This window comes from Felis catus, chromosome E3, assembly GCF_018350175.1.
Source record: "Felis catus isolate Fca126 chromosome E3, F.catus_Fca126_mat1.0, whole genome shotgun sequence".
Taxonomy (NCBI): Eukaryota; Metazoa; Chordata; class Mammalia; order Carnivora; family Felidae; genus Felis; species Felis catus.
In genome coordinates, this window is record NC_058383.1 from 12,779,060 (window position 1) to 12,797,776 (window position 18,717).

At 38.6% G+C, this 18,717-nt stretch overlaps 1 long non-coding RNA gene across 1 annotated transcript in view; it reads right to left on the reverse strand.

The window, feature by feature from the left end:
• LOC102900296 overlaps positions 1-18,717 on the reverse strand; it is a 57,689-nt gene that overhangs the window by 34,001 nt on the left and 4,971 nt on the right. The window lies entirely within an intron of this gene.

Here is an 18,717-nt window from a genome sequence, read left to right on the forward strand (position 1 = left end):
ATGTAAAATAATTTACTCTGAGGCTTAGAGATATTAAGTAACTTATCCAAGATCATACAGATTTTAAGTAGAGCCCAAAGCCATTTACTGCCAAAAATGGGATATCGTTGTATATACAATAATATTTTGTGACTTGCTTTTTTAAAGTTAACGCATCCTATGATTGTTTGTTTATAAATTCACTTCAATAGCTTCATTTGTAGGGATTACATGGTATTCCATTGAAGGAATTACTGTATGTACACATTTTCTTGTTTGAAGGCATTTAGTTGGTTTCCAAGTTTTTACTTCTTGTGTGTGAATCCTTGTACACATCTTTAAATATTACTCGGAAAACATTTTTAGATATAGAATTGCCAGGTCAAAAGCCATTGAGTATTTTTAAAACTTTTTATATTACTAACCATGTATTTCATTTTATTCTTTTACATGTAGTTTCGCTCCTTTGAAGTGATCTAAGAGGTTGTTAATTAAACCCTCTGTTGTTTGTTGTTAATAGTTCCTTTTGTGGTTCTTACTCTGCCACTTAAAAGAGAAATTCAAGTAGGTGAAGAGATATTTCAGTACTTCCCAGGAGATAAAAGGATAGGAGGAGAAATTTTTGTTTTCCTCATCTTTTGTGGAAAATTACAGAAACTGACAGAGAAAGTACAGGAAAGAAATTGATTCCCTCCATGGGTGTAGTACTGGGACTGAACAATACAGAAGAAAAATGAAACATTAAGCCTAAGTACTTTGATACCAAGCCTTCTTATAACTGGAGAAATCTTGCTGTTTGCCCAATATTTTTTAAAATCCTAGATAGTCAGAATAGAGGTTTCCTGGGGCAGGACTTGGGTTAGGATAAAAATGCATCTAGCTTAAGATCTGTGTACTTTATAGTATGTATGTCACGCCTCCAAACAAACCATCTCAGATTCTTGGCATCACGTAAACCAGACGTCTAGGGTCAACGGGACTTTCATTTAACTTCCAGGTATTTTTACATGCTTTTACTATCATTTAAATCTACTACATATTTAGGCAGTAAACACATAAACACAGTAAGTCAAACTCTGGCAAGCTGGAAGACTTGTTTTTCTTCTTCTAAGTTTGGATGAATGCCCCATTTTAATCTCTAACAGATATTTAGGTAGCCTCCATTTTTTTTTTTTTTTTTTTGCTATTGTGACTCCTTGTACATAATTTTTTGTGTGTATCTTTAATTATTAACTGAAGATAAATTTCCAGGAAGCTGCCTTTCAGTGATCCGAAGAGGAGATGACATATGCCACCCTAGTGCTAACAGTTCCTCAGAAGTTAAATGGGGCACAACATATCTCAAAAGAATAAGACTGATCAAACACTGTTTAGACCAGTTGAGCCACCTCAGAAAAAAGGGCTCAGAATAGGGGCGCCTGGATGGCTCAGTTGGTTAAGTGGCCAACTTTGGCTCAGGTCATGATCTCACCGCCTGTGAGTTGGAGCCCCGTACGGGCTCTATGCTGACAGCTTCGAGCCTGGAGCCTGTTTCTGATTCTGTGTCTCCCTCTCTCTCTGCCCATCCCCTGCTCAAGCTCTGTCTCTGTCTCTCTCAAAAATAAGTAAAAAAAAAAAAAAAAAAAAAAAAAAAATAAATAAATAAATAAATAAATTTTTAAAAAAGGCTCAGAATATAGCACTATCTCATCTTTAAAAAGTATTGGGGGTGGGGCACCTGGGTGGCTCAGGGGGTTGGATATCTGACTTCAGCCCAGGTCAGGATCTCCCAGTTCATGGGTTGGAGTCCCCCAGCGGGCTCTGCGCTGACAGCTCAGCACCTGCTTCAGATTCTGTGTCTCACTCTCTCTGTCTCTGTCTCTGTCTCTGTCTCTGTCTCTCTGCCCCTTCCCCACTCACACTGTCTCTCTCTGTTCTTTCAAAAATGAATAAATTAAAACAATATATTGGGGGTGCCTGGGTGGTTCAGTAGGTTAAGCATCTGATTCTGGATTTCAGCTCAGGTCTTCATCTCAGGGTTGTGAGTTCAAGCCGCACGTTGGGCTCTATTCTCAGCGTGAAGTCCACTGCATAAATATATAAATAAGTAAATAGGGGAACCTGGGTGGCTCAGATGGTTGAGTGTCCGACTTTGGCTCAGGTCATGATCTTGCGGTTCACAAGTTCCAGCCCCGTGTCAGGCTCCATACTGACAGCTCAGAGTCTGGAGCCTGCTTCAAATTCTGTGTCTCTCTCTCTCTCTCTGCCCCTCCCGCCCCTCTCAAAAATAAATAAAAACATTAAAAAATTATTAAATAAGTAAATAATAAAAAATATTGGAGTGTGGGGCGCCTGGCTGGCTCAGTCAGCAGAACATGTGACTCTTGATCTCAGGATCATGAGTTCAAGCCCCACATTTGTCACAGAGCTTACTTTAAAAATACAATAAAATAAATACAATATTAAAAAATACAATAAACTATAAATACAATAAATTGTAAAAAATACAATAAAATAAAAAATATATATTAAAAAAATTTTAATAAAAAATATTGGAGTTTCGAGTAACCCAAAAGAGAATAGTAAGCATGCAGATATTGTACTTCTCCTAAGCATAGCCAGCTAAAATTTCCCTTTCTAGAAAGTCAATCTCAGTCTTCACATTTTATCGGACGAAACATACAATTTGGGGACTTTTTCAAGATCTTAGATACTTAAGAAAAAGCGTTTATCTAACCCCTGATAAAAATAAAAATGCACTTCTCATGATCGGCTACATGATGATACATAAATCAAAATCCAAGCTCTTTTTTGATTTGGGCTGTATTGTACAGGCAGTATTTTTGTATTGCTGAATAATTACTTGTTTGCAGGTGTGTTTGCTTTAATATTAGACAGAACTGCTTTCTCTCTATCCTTCAAAAACCCATCCCTTTTGTTTTCTAGAACATATATTTTGGTTGGCAAAGCAACTCAAGCCTCTGCCTGCGTTCGCATTTCTCCAATGTCTCAGTACAATAGTGCAGACATTTGTTTGTGAACACAATCTTGTAAGATATCTGTATTTTTGGTTGGAATCCAGTTCATCTGTTACAATTTAGTGATGTTCTAAGCTTTTACTTCCATCTCTTAGACCCTAAAATGACTTCATGTCTTGGCTGAGCTTCAGAGTTTCAGCATACACAGACAGATCCAGACTTTCTCATTCCCCTTACCATGCTGGGCTATTACCAGCAGTTTCTGGGGCATGAAAAACATCTAAACTGGCAAACTTCAGAAAAAGCAGGGTTTTTTTTTTGTTTTTTGTTTTTTTTTTTTTTCAGGAATATCTTGCTTCATTGTGACAAAAGGCCAACCTGTTCCCCTGTCTAAAATATGCAGTGGAGTTATTTTAGCTTCCGGAATTTTCCATTCTGAGTAAGATTTTATATTGAGAAAAAGGAAAAAAAAAAAAAGAAACCACAAAAAACAGTCCTATCAACTCTCCAAAACTTAGTAATTGTGTGGTACTGGATCCTTGCAATCTTTACCTAGTTAACTGCTTAGAATGCCCTTAGTCAAGCTTATATCTCTCTTCTCCTCCCAGTCAGCCTGGCAGAAAAGGATTCTTCTTTGCAGAAACTAAACAACCCTGGGGGGGGGGGGGACATGTATATGCCAGCATTTATAGGCCCTATCAGTGACAAAGCCAGCCAGCTTGAAGCTTCATCGTCCTGTGATGCTTTCCATGCATCAACCTTCTCTGGAAACTAGTATTTCCAAGTAGCTAATTATTGCCATACTCTTTAATATGAACAGACAGCTAAGGAACCAGACATTTGGAGGAAAATCTCCAAAATGAAAGACAGAGACCAAAGTGAACAACAGTTGGGGGGTGTAGGGATGGGACAGGGATAAGGAAAGTGATAGAAAGAGTCACAGAGTAGGAAGAAAACTTAACAACTAAGAATAGCCTCAGAGAGGAGCCCATACAACACATGCACAAAAGAATGTCCCCTTAAAAACGGGACAGACAGCAACAGACTTTAGAAATTCGAAGGGGGAAAGCAAATTCAGTACACGAGTTTGAAGACAGAGTTGAAGAAATCTTTCAGAAATTAAGACAAAAAAGACAAAGAGGTGAAAATATGAGAGAAAAGACAAGACAATAATAAGATCAGTTCAGGAGTTTCAACACATGAAAAATTTAAGTTGCAGAAAATGAAGAGGAGGAAATTATGAAAACCAAAACCCCAAAACATCCCAGCTTAAAAGGGGCTGAGTTATTAGGCACTATGCTGAATAACAACAGATGAGAAAACATTCCGTACCAAGATATATCATTGTGAAATTTCAGAAGACAAAGTATGAGGAGAATATTTTAAAAGCTCACAGAAATTAAAACAACGGTGAGGTACTATTATACCGGCCAGCATCCAGAGCAGAGCAGTCACTGACAATACCAAATACCGATGATTTGGAGCAGTAGGAATTCTTATTCATTGTTGGCGGGAATGCAAACTGGTACAGCCACTTTGGAAGACAGTTGGGCAATTTCTAACAAAATGAAACGTACTCTTACTATATGATCCAGCAATTACACTCTTTGGTCTTTGCCCAAAGGAGTCGAAAACTTAACATCCACACCAAAACCTGCATATAGAAGTTTACAGCAGCTTTATTCATAATTGCCAATACTTGGAAGCAATCAAGATGTCTCTCAGGTGAATGGATAAACTATAGTACATCCAAACAAAGGAAAGTGATTCAGTGCTGAAAAGAAATGAGCTATCAAACCATGAAAAAGACAGGGAGGAATCTTAAATGCATATTACCAAGTGACAGAAACCAATCTGAAAAGGCTACATACTGTATGATTCCAACTGCGTGCTACTCTGGAAAAGACAAAACAAAGGAGACAGCTAAAAGGTCATTGCTTGTCAGGGGTTGTGGGGGAGGGGAAAAGAGGGATAACTAGGTGGAGCACAGAGGATTTTCAGTGCAGTGAAAATATTCTGTATGACGTTGCAATGACGGACACGTGTTATTACACATTTGTCCAAACCCACAGAATGTACGACAACAAGAATGAACCCTATGAACCCCGTGTAAAGTATGGATTTGGGGTGATATGATGTGTCAATGTAAGGTCATCAGTTTTAACCAACTCTGATGGGAGATGTTGATAATGGAGAGGCTAGGCATGGGTAAGAGCGGGAGGTATATGGGAAATCTGTGTACCTTCTCCTCAATTTTGCTGTAAGACTTAAACTATTTTGAAAAAAATGAAGTCTTTTTTAAAAAATCTAAAAAACAAAAACCTTACAGAGAGGAAAAACAGACCTCATATAATGGGATTGAAAATCCCAATGGCATCAGAGTTCTCCATAGCCAAATTGGAAGCTTAGAGCAAATGAAATAATGCCTCAATATCCAGAAGGGTAATGATTTCCAACCCAGAATTTTGTTCCCAGGTAAACTACCAATTCAATGTGAAGATAGTAAGGCTATTTTTAGCCGTTCAGTAATTTTAAATATTTGTATCCATCTTATCCACTGGATGATATAGAATTAACATATGATCTAGTATTTCATTTCTAGGTATATACCAAAAGAATTGAAAACAGATTCAAACAGATACTTGTACACCAATGTTCATAGCAGTGTTGTTCACAGTAGCCAAAAGATGGAAACAACCCAAGTTTCTATCAACATATGGGTGGATAAACAGAATGTGGTAGAGAATTACAATGGGATATTTTTCAGTCTTAAAAATAAATGAAATTCTGATAAATGCTACAACATGGATGAACCTTGAAAACATTATTTTTAGTGAAATAAGCCAGACACAAAAGGATAAATATGTATGATTCTTCTTATATGAGGTACTTAGAATAGGCAAAATATAGAGAACAGAAATGTATAGCAGAGATTACTAGGGGTTAGAGGAGAGGGAATAGAGAGTTATTATTGAATGGGTACAGAGTTTCTGTTTGGGATGATGGGAAAGTTCTGGAAATGGATAGTGATGATGGTTGTACAACATTGTGAATGTTCCTTTTTTTAATATTTTTATTAAAAAATTTTTTTAATGTTTATTCATTTTTGAGAGACAGAGAGAGACAGAGCATGAGCGGGGAAGGGGCAGAGAAAGGGAAACACAGAATCTGAAACAGGCTCCAGGCTCTGAGCTGTCAGCACAGAGCCCAACGTGGGACTCGAACCCATGAACTGTGAGATCCTGACCTAAGCTGAAGTCGGATGCTCAACGGACTGAGCCAGCCAGGTGTCCCAATGTTCCTTTTTTTAAAATAAATTTTTTAACGTTTATTTATTTTTGGAGAGAGAGAGAGAGAGCGAGTGCGAGCGAGCACAAGTGGGGGAGGGACAGAGAGAAAGGAAGACACAGAATCTGAAGCAGGCTCCAGGCTCTGAGCTGTCAGCACAAAGCCTGACACAGGGCTCAAACTCACAAACCATGAGATCATGGCCTGAGCCGAAGTTGGATGCTCAACTGACTGAGCCACCCAGGCACCCTGTGACTGTTCTTAATGTCACTGAATTGTACACTTAAAAATGATTAAAATGGTTAATTGCATGTTATGTATATTTTATCATGATAAAAAAAAGTAAAGCTTGTAAAAGGAAGACAGTGTGGTCATTGAAGTCTACTTGGCATTACCATATATTCAGGGTTTTTAAGAGTAGTCAGCAGTTAATATTAGCATAGAATATCTCCTGAGTTTTAATTTACAAAATATAATAACATTGCATAAGGTGAAGGAAACAATCCTGTAGTCATGTGGGCTCAGTGGAGACGTCTAGGAAGGTACACTAGCAGGTTATTATGATGGGGGAAAGACTGGGATCGAAGAAATTGACTCTACTCACAGCTTTAAACTTTGTAGTTCATTGCTTGTTTTCCCAATCTGTAAAATGGGATAAGTAATAGCTGCTATCTCATTCAAACTGTTGGAGTAAATACAATACTGTTCATGTAGTACAGTCAACTTCCTGGAAGATGTTTTACACAATCTTCACATCTAGTGTCATTGTGTTGGGTAAATTGACAAAAAAAAAAAAAAAAAAAATGTCTTGAGTGTTTTGCTTAAAACCGGAAAGCTATTCTCCCACTCCATACAGAGATATGGAGTGTTGTTTGCGTGGTAGGGGTTTTATTGAACGACTCAGGATGTTGGATTTCACAGGCTTGTTCTAGTATTTAACATGCCTTTTATTAGTCAATAAGAATCTCTTATTATTTGGAAAGATGTTTGGATAGCCAGAAAACACTTCTTCAAAGTTCTAATGAGATGACAATATTCAGCATGTGCACGCAGAGAATGAGGGAGAGAGAGACTCCCAAGCAGGCTCTACACTCAGCGTGGAGCTTGACACAGGGCTCGATTTCAGGACCTACTCACCACCTGAGCCAATTATCAAGAATCAGATGCTTAGGGGTGCCTGGGTGGCTCAGTTGGTTTAGTGTCCGATTTTGGCTCAAGTCAAGATCTCGATCTTGTGGTTTGTGGGTTCGATCCCCTGCATGGGCTCTCTGCTGTCAGCACGGAGGCCACTTCAGATCCTCTCTCCCCCTCTCTCTGCCCTTTCCCTATTCGTTCTCTCTCTCTCTCTCTCTCTAAATAGACTTAAAAAAAAATTAAAGAATCAGATGCTTAACTCACTCAGCTACCCAGGTGCCCTGAGATGACAATATTCTTAAACTCATTGAGCCCATTTCTTCATCTGTAAAATGAAGATGTGCTCTACACCTTGTCTACTTGACAGGCTTGTTTTGAGGATTTGGTGAGGACCTTCTATTCATTTATTCATTTGGTGAATATTCACCATGAGCTTATGAGCTATGCGGCATACTGAGAATATAATGCTCAGCAAGAGAGAGATGGTTCACACCTTCCCGAAACCTCTTGTTAAGTGGGATAGCTAACATATATATGAGGCATAAAGAACATTGCCTGGCACCTCAGTAGATGTCAATAAATATTAGTCTCCTAACTGTGATGGTTAATTTTATGTGTCACTTTGACCAGAGTATGGAGTACCCAGATATTTGGCTAAACAGGATTCCTGCTAAGTCTGTTAAGGTGTTTCCAGAAGAGATTAGCATTTGAATTAAACTGAGTGAAGCAGATGGCCCTCCCCACTGTGGGTGGCACCATCCAATCCCTTGGGGGCCTGAAAAGAACAAAAAGCCAGAGGAAGGGAGAATTCGCCCTCTGCCTGACTGCTAAACCTGAACATTGGTTTTCTCCTGCCCTTGGACTAGGACTTACACCCCTAGTTCTCAGACCTTCAGACTTGGACTAGAATTTATACCAATACTTTCCTTGTTCGCAGGCCTTTAGACTCAGACTGGAACAATACCACTGGCCTTCCTGGGCCTCGCGCTTATAAATGGGGGACCACTGGGACTTCTCAGCCTCCAAAATTGCATGAACCAACTCCTTATAAATAAATCTCTTTCCATAGTGGGTCGTTTTTGGTAAGCAGAACCGGGTTATACATATACCTGGTCCCTTATTTAGTAGGGACATATTGCACAGATTTATGGCAATCCTAGGCCATTGCTACTCATTCTGTAAACATAGCAGTCATTCTTCTGTTCTAGAATATAGAACTTGAGTGAGAGAGAGAGCAAGTGATTCAAATGATCTTCCCTAGAGAGCAGGGAAATGCAATTTTATGCCCAGACCAGAGATGATTCAAAAGTTTACCAAAGTCCTGGGAACTTAAATTGTCGGCAGGGATAATATTGCTGTTCATCACTGTCTACTTATTTTCTATTTAAAGAGTTTTATCTCTCTAGTAGAGGGGGTTGGTTTAATAGAGTGTCAGAGGAAATGTTGAGTGAATGTATTGATTGAATGTATGATGATAAATGGGGGCAACTTATCTCCTAATCTTCCTCCAGGTTTGCCTAGCTGAGGGTGAATAAAATTATTTTTAATATAGCCAAGAAGGTCTTTTCTCATTGCCTTGGGACTGTGGTATCATACATGTGCCGGAATGACTTCTTTTCCGGAAAAAAGTAAGAATTTGTAGATTGGCACCAGGTGGAAGATATTTTCACACATGTTTCTTTATGCCGGAATGTCAAGTTCCATCATTCAGCTAGGAACAATTAAGTTATGCTAGGATAACAGTTAAGGAAGGAAACAAAGAAATACACACACTGTTCACATATCAAATACGACCACAGTTTACAGAGAAGACGGTCATAATACCTCAAGGAGGAAAGCAAGGATCTTCATTACCAAAAGCAAGAAAAGGTTTCTGTGGCACTGCCACACATTGAATGCAAAACAGAAGCCACCTGAAGGGACAGGAGGCATGAGACTTCAACGAAGCAAATACATTTTATGTCAGATGGCATCCTCCCAGATGAAAGATTTCTGGAAAAAGTGATACAGAAGACAGCGTTCTTAGTATTGTGCACCACTCCCTTTTGCTTGCTTGAGGCAAATGCAGTGCTGAAAAGGTTTTTACTCTGATGCTCTAACAAGAAGTACACTTCTGTCACATCCAGAGTGACTGATAATGCTCAGGCCTACCCATTACTCCATTCAAATAATAGGGTTTACTTGCTTTTAAGGTCACTTGCACTATAATGTTGTTATTGTCCTTCTGCTCTGCAGTCTTATTTTCACAGAGGATTGGGAGAAAAAGAGAGGGGTATTGGGCAGCACTCATTCATGGGCATAAAGCCACTGTCACTCTTTCCCTGCGGTTTTAAATGTTCTTGCCCGTGACAGACATCCATGGAACAGAGGGGTCAGTGGGAAGTGAGGCTTGGGTTTTTCCAGAGGGATCCAACAGCAACAACAACAGAAATTCACTCCTGGGGATTTTTTCTTTGAGTTCAAAACCGGGTGGAAATACTTCAAGAACATTTGTATCTCAAGAAAGCTGGTGGTGCTCGAAATAAAAACACCATAGATTACAGAGTGGTAGGAGAAGGTATTTAAACCAGAATTTCACTAAATTTCTAATTTCAAATTCCATTAAATAGTCAGCCACACCTCAAAAGCGGTCATAAAAAAGTTCATTCAAATCTGAAAACAAAGAATCACTTCTTTCTAGAGGATGTAGTTTAATCTGTATTCTGTCCCGTCACTTTTATAGAAGGAAACACATGGCCTCAAACTTTGCTTTCTGGCTATGATAATTTCCTATTATAGGTTTGTCTTTAGTTAGTTTCCAAAAATCTCATATGCTTAAGGTTTTGGAGCCATGTAAATTTCTGTTCTATAGCTTCATTTTCACAGATTGGTAGAAAAAGAGAGATGAACTGGGTAGCCTGAAAAAAATAAAGGCTTTTAATGAATCTGAAATAGTTTGGGAAATTCTAAATTGACTATTGTTGTTACTGTTGTTTTTGTTGAAACAACAAAACGAGGAAGCTTAAAATAGTTTGTTGTTTTCAAATAATTTTTTTGTTGCTGTTAAGTAAGCTCTGTCACCAATGTGGGGCTCAAACACCTGACCCCGAGATCAAGAGTTTCATGCTCCACTGACTGAGCCAGCCAGGTGCCCTGGGAAGCCTCAGATAGTTAATAAAGCACCGGACTCCTGGGTTCTAACACTGTGTAGCTGTGTGACATTAGGCAAGGCACCATACTTCTCTGGACCTCTATTTATTTGTAAAATGGTATCTTCGACTACAGCATCTCTAACTATATAAATGTGTGATATATATGTTATATATATGTATATATGTTATATATGTTATATATATCACACATATATATGATATATATCATATATAAATATATGTATCATATATATGATATATATAATTATGTATAATTGAATAGGAGAACTATGTTTGTCTGCAAATATACATATCTCCCGAAGCAAGGGTACATAGCAATCAATGTAGTCTCTGGAGCAATGTCCTGCTTGCCTCCTGGGCTGATTCTGCTTCCTTTGTTTAATTTTAATTTTTGAATTCTAGGGTCCAATCAATGATTATCTGTTGCATTCACTTATCCTATCTCTTGACCCTCCCTTGTTCTATAATTTCCCAACCTTTTTTGGTTTGTTTCATGATACTGACAGTTTTGAAGCGTTCAGGCCAGTTGTTTTGCAGAATGTCCCTCATTTTAGATTTGTCTCACTGTGTCAGGGTTAAACATTTTCGGAAGGCATATTATATACATATTGTTGTATCCTCAGTGTATCACATCAGAGGCATGTGATGTCATAACTGGTGATGCAGTGTTTGATCATTTGCTTAAGGCAGCAGTTACCAAATGTCTGCAGTGTGAAAATTCCCCTTCCCCATAAAGTCTCGTGAGAGTGACACTGAGACTTTATGAATATCCTGTTTCCCAAAGGTTTTGGCACCCATCACCAATGGTGGCTGTAAAATGACTGTGTTTTGACAGTCCTCTATAAAGGTGAATTGGGATAACTCACAGAACTCTGGCAGAATGGAGGGAAGAATTAGTCAGTCAGTGTGGACTTGACCACAGATAAATCCTGGCATGTGTGTTTGTATTTGTGTGCAGTGAAGGTAGAGGTACAGAAACTGACATGCTGTTAGAATTTTAAGCACTATTGGGGCACCTGGGTGGTTCAGTTGGTTAAGCGTCCAACTTTGGTTCAGGTCACAGTCTCACAGTTGGTGAATTGCAGCCCCACATCGGGCTTTGGGCTGTCAGTGCAGAGCCTGCTTCGGATCCTCTCTCCCCATCTCTCTCTGCCCCTCCCCCAGTGGCTCTCTCTATTTCTCTCAAAATAAATACACTTCAAAAAATTATAAATTAAAAAAATTTTTTTTAATGTTTATTTATTTTTGAGAGCGAGAGACACACAGAGCATGAGCAGAGAAGGGGCAGAGAGAGAGGGAGACACAGAATCCGAAGCAGGTTCCAGGCTCTGAGCTGTCAGCACAGAGCCCAATGTGGGGCTCGAACTCACAAGAACCATGAGATCATGACCTAGGCCAAAGTCGGATGCTTAACCAACTGAGCCATCCAGGTGCCCCTATAAACATTTTTTAAAGCAGTATTAAGTGAAGACTAAGGTTGGAGTCCCTAACATGGGGAATACAAGAAAAGTAAACTTTTATCAGGTGTTGAGTGGAACAAACACACTCTACTGTTTCTGTCTTTACAATTTTTCCATAGTATGAGACAAGACCTAAAGCTGGAGAAGAATGGCACATATAATACAAATAATACATAAAATCTTTCTTTTATTTTAAATGTTTATTTATTTTGAGAGAGACAGTGGGGGAAGGGTAGAGTGAGGGGGGGAGAGAGAATCCCTAGCAGGCTCCACACTGTCAGCACAGAGCCTGATGTGGGGCTTAAATTCACAAACTGTGAGATCATGACCTGAACCAAAATCAAGCGTTGGATGCTTAACTGACTTAAGCCACTCAAGCGCTCCTCCTTCTTACTTTTTATGGTGAGTTACCTCTTCCTTCTTTATTTTCTCCACCTTATTTTGGTCCCATTATATATTTGGTTGTAATATCACCTTATTTCTGTTACGTCACATTAAGTTATTATTAATAAGAAATGCAATTAGGGGCACCTGGGTGGCTTAGTCAGTTAAGTGTCTGCCTTCAGCTCAGGTCATGATCTCACAGTTGGTGGGTTCAAGTCCAGTGTCCGGCTCTCTGCTCTCAGCACAGAGCCCTCTTGAGATCTTCTGTCTTCCTCTCTCTCTGTCCCTCTCCCAATTGTGCGTGCTCTCTCTCTCTCTCTCAAAAAAGAAATAAACATTAACAAAATTTTAAAAATGTAATTAGAAATTAATAACATAGAAGCAAAAGTTGGCAATAGATTTCACAGGTCAGGAAGTGCTTGATTCCATGTGATCAAACCAAACTAACAAAGAATCTGAGCATGCCTCTGTTTTTATCATGAAGAAATGTACCGCAATGTGTTTCTATTTGTTTTCTTCACGTTTCTCTGATTCGTGGCACTTATTTTCAACAAAAGCAGAATTCTATACTAATGTGTAAGACTAGTTATTAATGGCAGAGAGAACAAAACAAATATTGCAATAAAGAGAAAACATTCTGCATTGAGGAGCAAAAATAAATAATAATGGCAATAACCATGATGATGATCAAGAATGTTAATGAGCTTTGATAAAAGATCCTGGAAAGCAAGGTATTCTAATAAGAGTACAATACTGGAACAGAGAGCATGGAAGGTGAGTTGTGCAGGAAATTACATCTGAAGTGGCAAGACCAATCTGGCGTAGGAAATGAAGAAGTAAGACCATGGAACAATACATCCCATGTATTCAAGCAATAGACGTAACGAAGTCAGAGCAAAGATTTTTTTGCTCTGCAGAATTATACTAACATATGTCTTCTTTCTTATCTTTGTGTTTCTCTAATTTATCAGATGATTCGAACTCAAAGCAGGCAGAACAATGTTTTACTATGATGTCAGTGTTTTAGGAAAAAGAGCCAGAAATCTGAAAAGTAAGCTTTTTGCAAATACAAAGATGTCATTGTTGCTGCTGTTGGGCTTCTAGAATAACTGTATGATTGTTAATTATGAAAATAGATAATAATAGTGGATACAATTTGTCTTTGAATAGGAGTGCTATGCCACTAAAACATGCACAATAGAGATTATAGGAACAATCAACAAAGTGCAGGATATTAGAAAGACTTACTTTTAAGCTGCAATATAGCTAAAATATACTGTTAAGAACCCAAAAATATCTCATGAATGAATATTAAAATAGTCATATTTTATTGGTTTTGTATAAAACTACCTACAAGTGGGAGAACCTTTTCAAGCCCTTTTTAAAAAATACTTTTGCAATTTGCTGGAGCAGTGATTTCCTTTCTTTTTTTCTTTGAGCTACAGTGGCTAATCTGATTTTGGTGTTTCAGTAATTATGCCAATTAATGTGTGCTGAGAGTAATTTCATTTGTTGAAATGGATACCAGGTGAATATGTAATTAGTAGAAGGTTGTCTCTTTAAGATTTTGTGTGCAATTTTACATTAGCCACGATAGGGAAGAGTAGAGTCAAATATAAATAATTTCTAGTTAGTGATCAAAACAATATCCAGTTTATATCCTGACAATTGAAATTAAATTCTGATTTCTTCCTACCTCCTCCTACCAATCAAAGACACACTGTAGGGTGAACAACTGTCCCAGTTCATGGAAAATGGTCCAAGTTTTGGCACTGAATGTCCTCTATCTTGAGAAACTCTTTGATTCTGGGCAAGCCAGGTCAGTCACCTCATATCCACATCTTATTTGAAAAGAGATATGATACTCACAAAGTTTTATTTATAATAAAATTTAACATATAGAAAAGCAATTTAAAAAGAAATTTCCATCTATATTACTACTAAAATAAAGCAACAGTATATGTTGTTGTGTTCCTTCTAAACTTTATACAGACTATATAACAGTTCTAAAAACAATTGTTGTCACAAGGTGTGTGCAATTCTATGTTATTAGTTAATAAAATCGATATCCTTACAATATGGATTTTAATAAATTCATAAAATTCCATGTTATAAAGTACTTAAATATAGGACATTTCATTTGTTTCATTGCAGGACATTTGTTGTTTTTATTTTTTTCTCCCCTATTATAAATGATAATGCTGTAAATATCTTTGTGTATGTAATATTCATTTTTTAAATTAAAGAAATAAAACCTATGGTAAAATTATATTGACAACATATAAACAGTTTAAAATATCAATATTTTCTTCTAATAACTAGTTTCTTATCAATTACCCTGCTACTTAAGTAACTGTTTCATGAAAAATCCTGGTAATATGAGCCCATCCTAGAAACTGGGTGACATTCTTTTTTTTTTTTTTTTCAACGTTTATTTATTTTTGGGACAGAGAGAGACAGAGCATGAACGGGGGAGGGGCAGAGAGAGAAGGAGACACAGAATCGGAAACAGGCTCCAGGCTCCGAGCCATCAGCCCAGAGCCTGACGCGGGGCTCGAACTCCAGGACCGCGGGATCGTGACCTGGCTGAAGTCGGACGCTTAACCGACTGCGCCACCCAGGCGCCCCGGGGTGACATTCTTTATTTGAATAGTTGAAACAGTATGTTTATTTGTTTGTTCTAAATATCAAGAAATTTTTATCATACACGAAGATTTTCCTTTTTTTAGGATCTTTCAAAAGGAAAAAGGCACTTGAAAAAAAAATGAGATCACTGATAATCATACTTCATAGGAAACTCTCCTGTGTTCCAAAATTGAGAGAGGCACTGAGAAGTTCAGAAATGCTACCAACTCATTTTTAAACACAGATGCTTGGTAGGAGTCCATTTTAATACTAAGTATGGCCAAATCAACTGTCCTTTGAGGCTTCATTTTAGGATTTCTGAAGTAGATACATGAAAATCCAAAAATTCAAGTCTTCATCTGTACTGCAAGACACAACAGCCCAAGACTACAAAATCTAAACTCAAATATGGGAAGGATAAATCATCAAACCACTTAAATTTATTGATTACCTGCTACTTCCTACCCAGTCCCTATCCTATAGAGTTTACCAAGTGATAAGAAAAAGTCACAGGATGTGTATATAATAACGAAATAATAAAAGAATAAGTTCTATAACAGTGTTGTAAGAAAAGGAGGTCCTGTCTCCTTGTGCACCTGTGTTATTTACGATGACAAAAAAACTACAAGGCACTTGTAACATCATTCTAGACATGTCTCTCAGGCAAGAGAAACAAAAGCAAAAATAAACTATTGGGACCCCATCAAAATTAAAAGCTTCTGCACAGCAAAAACAAAAAAAAAAAACAAAAAAAAACAAAAAAAAAAACAACCAACAAAACTAAAAGACAACCTCCTGAAGGGAGAAGATATTTGCAAATGACATATCCGATTAAAGGGTTAGTATCCAAAATGTATAAAGAACTTCCACAACTCAACACCCAAAAACCAAATAATCCAATTAAAAAAATGGTCAGAAGACATAAACAGACATTTCTTCAAAAACAACCAGATGGCCCACAGATACATGAAAAGATGTTCAACATCACTCATCATCAGGGAAATGCAAATCAGAACAACAATGAGATATTACCTCATACCTGTCAGAATGGCTAAAATCAAAAGCTCAAGGAACAATGGGTATTGGCAAGGAAGTAGAGAAAAAGGAACCCTTGTGCACTGTTGGTGGGAACAAAACTGGTGCAGCTACCGTGGAAGACAAAATGGAACACAAAAAATTAAAAACAGAACTACCCGGGGTGCCTGGGTGGCTCAGTTGGTTAAGCGGCCGACTTCGGCTCAAGTCATGATCTCACGGTCCGTGAGTTCGAGCCCCGCGTCGGGCTCTGTGCTGACGGCTCAGAGCCTGGAGCCTGTTTCGGATTCTGTGTCTCCCTCTCTCTGACCCTCCCCTGTTCATTCTCTGTCTCTCCCTGTCTCAAAAATAAAGAAAACGTTAAAAAAAAAATTTAAAAACAGAACTACCCTATGATCCAGTTATTGCACTACTGGGTATTTACTCAAAGAATTCAAAAACACTAATTCAAAGAGATATAAGCACCCCTATGTTTACTGCAGCATTATTTACAAGAGCCAACTTAGGGGAGCAGCCCAGGTGTCCACTGATAGAGGAATGGAAAAAGAAGATGTGGAATATTAGTCAGCCATTAAAAAGAATGAAATCTTACCATTTTTAGTGACCTGGATGGATCTAGAGTATATAACTCTAAATTTTTTTTTTCAACGTTTATTTATTTTTGGGACAGAGAGAGACAGAGCATGAACGGGGGAGGGGCAGAGAGAGAGGGAGACACAGAATCGGAAACAGGCTCCAGGCTCTGAGCCATCATCAGCCCAGAGCCCGATGCGGGGCTCGAACTCCTGGACCGCGAGATCGTGACCTGGCTGAAGTCGGACGCTTAACCGACTGCACCACCCAGGCGCCCCATACAGTATATAACTCTAAGTGAAATAAGTCAGTCAGAGAAAAAGACAAATATCACATGATTTCCTCATATGTGGAATTTAAGAAACAAAACAACCAAAGGAGAAAAAAAGAGACAAAACAGAAAACAGACTTAAATACTTTATTTTTTAGAGAGAGAGAAAGAGACAGAATATGAGCGGGGGGAGGGGCAGAGAGAGAGGGAGACACAGAATCCGAAGCAGGCTCTAGGCTCTGAGCTGTCAGCACAGAGCCTGACATGGGGCTCAGGCCCAGGAACCATGAGATAATGACCCGAGTCAAAGTCAGACACTTAAACAACTGAGCCAACCCAGGCGCCCCTCTTTTTTTTTGTTGTTTATTTATTTATTTTTGTGAGAGAGAGAGAGAGAGAGAGAGAGAGAGACAGACAGACAGAGAGACAGAGAGAACACAAGTAGGGAAAAGGCAGAGATAGACATACACACACAGAATCAAAAGCAGGCTCCACGCTCTGAGCTGTCAGCACAGAGCCTGATGTGGGGCTCGAAGTCAGGAACTATGAGATCATAACCTGAGCTGAAGTCAGATGCTTAGCCAACTGAGCCACCCAGGCACCCTGGAAATGTTCTATTTCTTAAGCTACTGAGAGAGTGCATGATTGTTCACTATATTAATCTGAAATCTATAATAATATTTAAAATATACAGAAATTAAAACACCATGTAAGTAGAGAAGAGACTTAATTCTGAATGGAAGTAGTGATTGGAGTAAGTTCTTTGGATGAGTTGGTTTTGATGGATAAATGGCTCTTGATGGGTAAGGAGATATTCAGTGAGTTCGGATGGCAGGAAAGAGATTCTGGGCTGATGCACTAGCATGGGCAATGGCATGCAAGAGCTTAGCTCTTCTAGGCAAGAGCTTAGCTTAGGATACGTAGAAATATGCTGTAGGAAAGGACATTGATGACATAACTGGGACCAGACCACAAAAGGCCTTGAACACAGAAATGTAAAATAACTGTTATGTTCTATTTTATTACTTGTATTTTTTTTTTAAGTTTTATTTAAGTGATCTCTACACCCACAGGGCTCGAACTCATGACCCTGAGATCAAGAGTTACACACTCATCTGACTGAGCCAGCCAGACACCCCGATAATTATTATGTTTTATAAATAGAAGGTTGCAATTAGGTCTGGGCTATAATTTATTATATTCTTCATGCAATTCCAAAGGATTGATAATTTTTCAACCAGGATGTTCTCTATTCTGAATCTGGTCATTTTAGATCTTCATTGTTCTTCAAATAAAAATGAAAACAGGGTGCCTAGGTGGCTCAGTCGTTAGAGCATCTGACTCTTGATCTCAGGGTCGTGAGTTCAAGCCCCATGACTTGGGTGTGGAGTCTACTTAAAAAAAGGAAAACACGGGGTGCCTGGGTGGCTCGGTTGGGTAAGCTCAGGTCATGATCTCACAGTTCATGAGTTCAAGTCCTGCATTGGGCTCTGCTCTGATGGCATGAGACTGCTTGGGATTCTGTCTCTCCTTCTCTCTGCCCCTCACTTGCTCATGCCCTCTCTTTTTCTCTCTCAAAATAAATAAGTAAACTTAAAAAAAATGAAAACAAAAAAATCACAATTCATCACAAGTCATCTACCAAATCCAATATAGAAATTGTTCCTCAGGGTTATGATTTGTAATAAATACAGAGATCTTCCATTAGTACCTTTAAAAAGTCATTTAGGGGCGCCTTGGTGGCTCAGTTGGTTAAGCGTCTGACTCTTGATTTCGGCTCAGGTCATGATCCTATGGTTTGTGAGTCTGAGCCTCATGTCAGGCTTGGGGCTGACTGTGCAGAGCCTGCTTGGGATTCT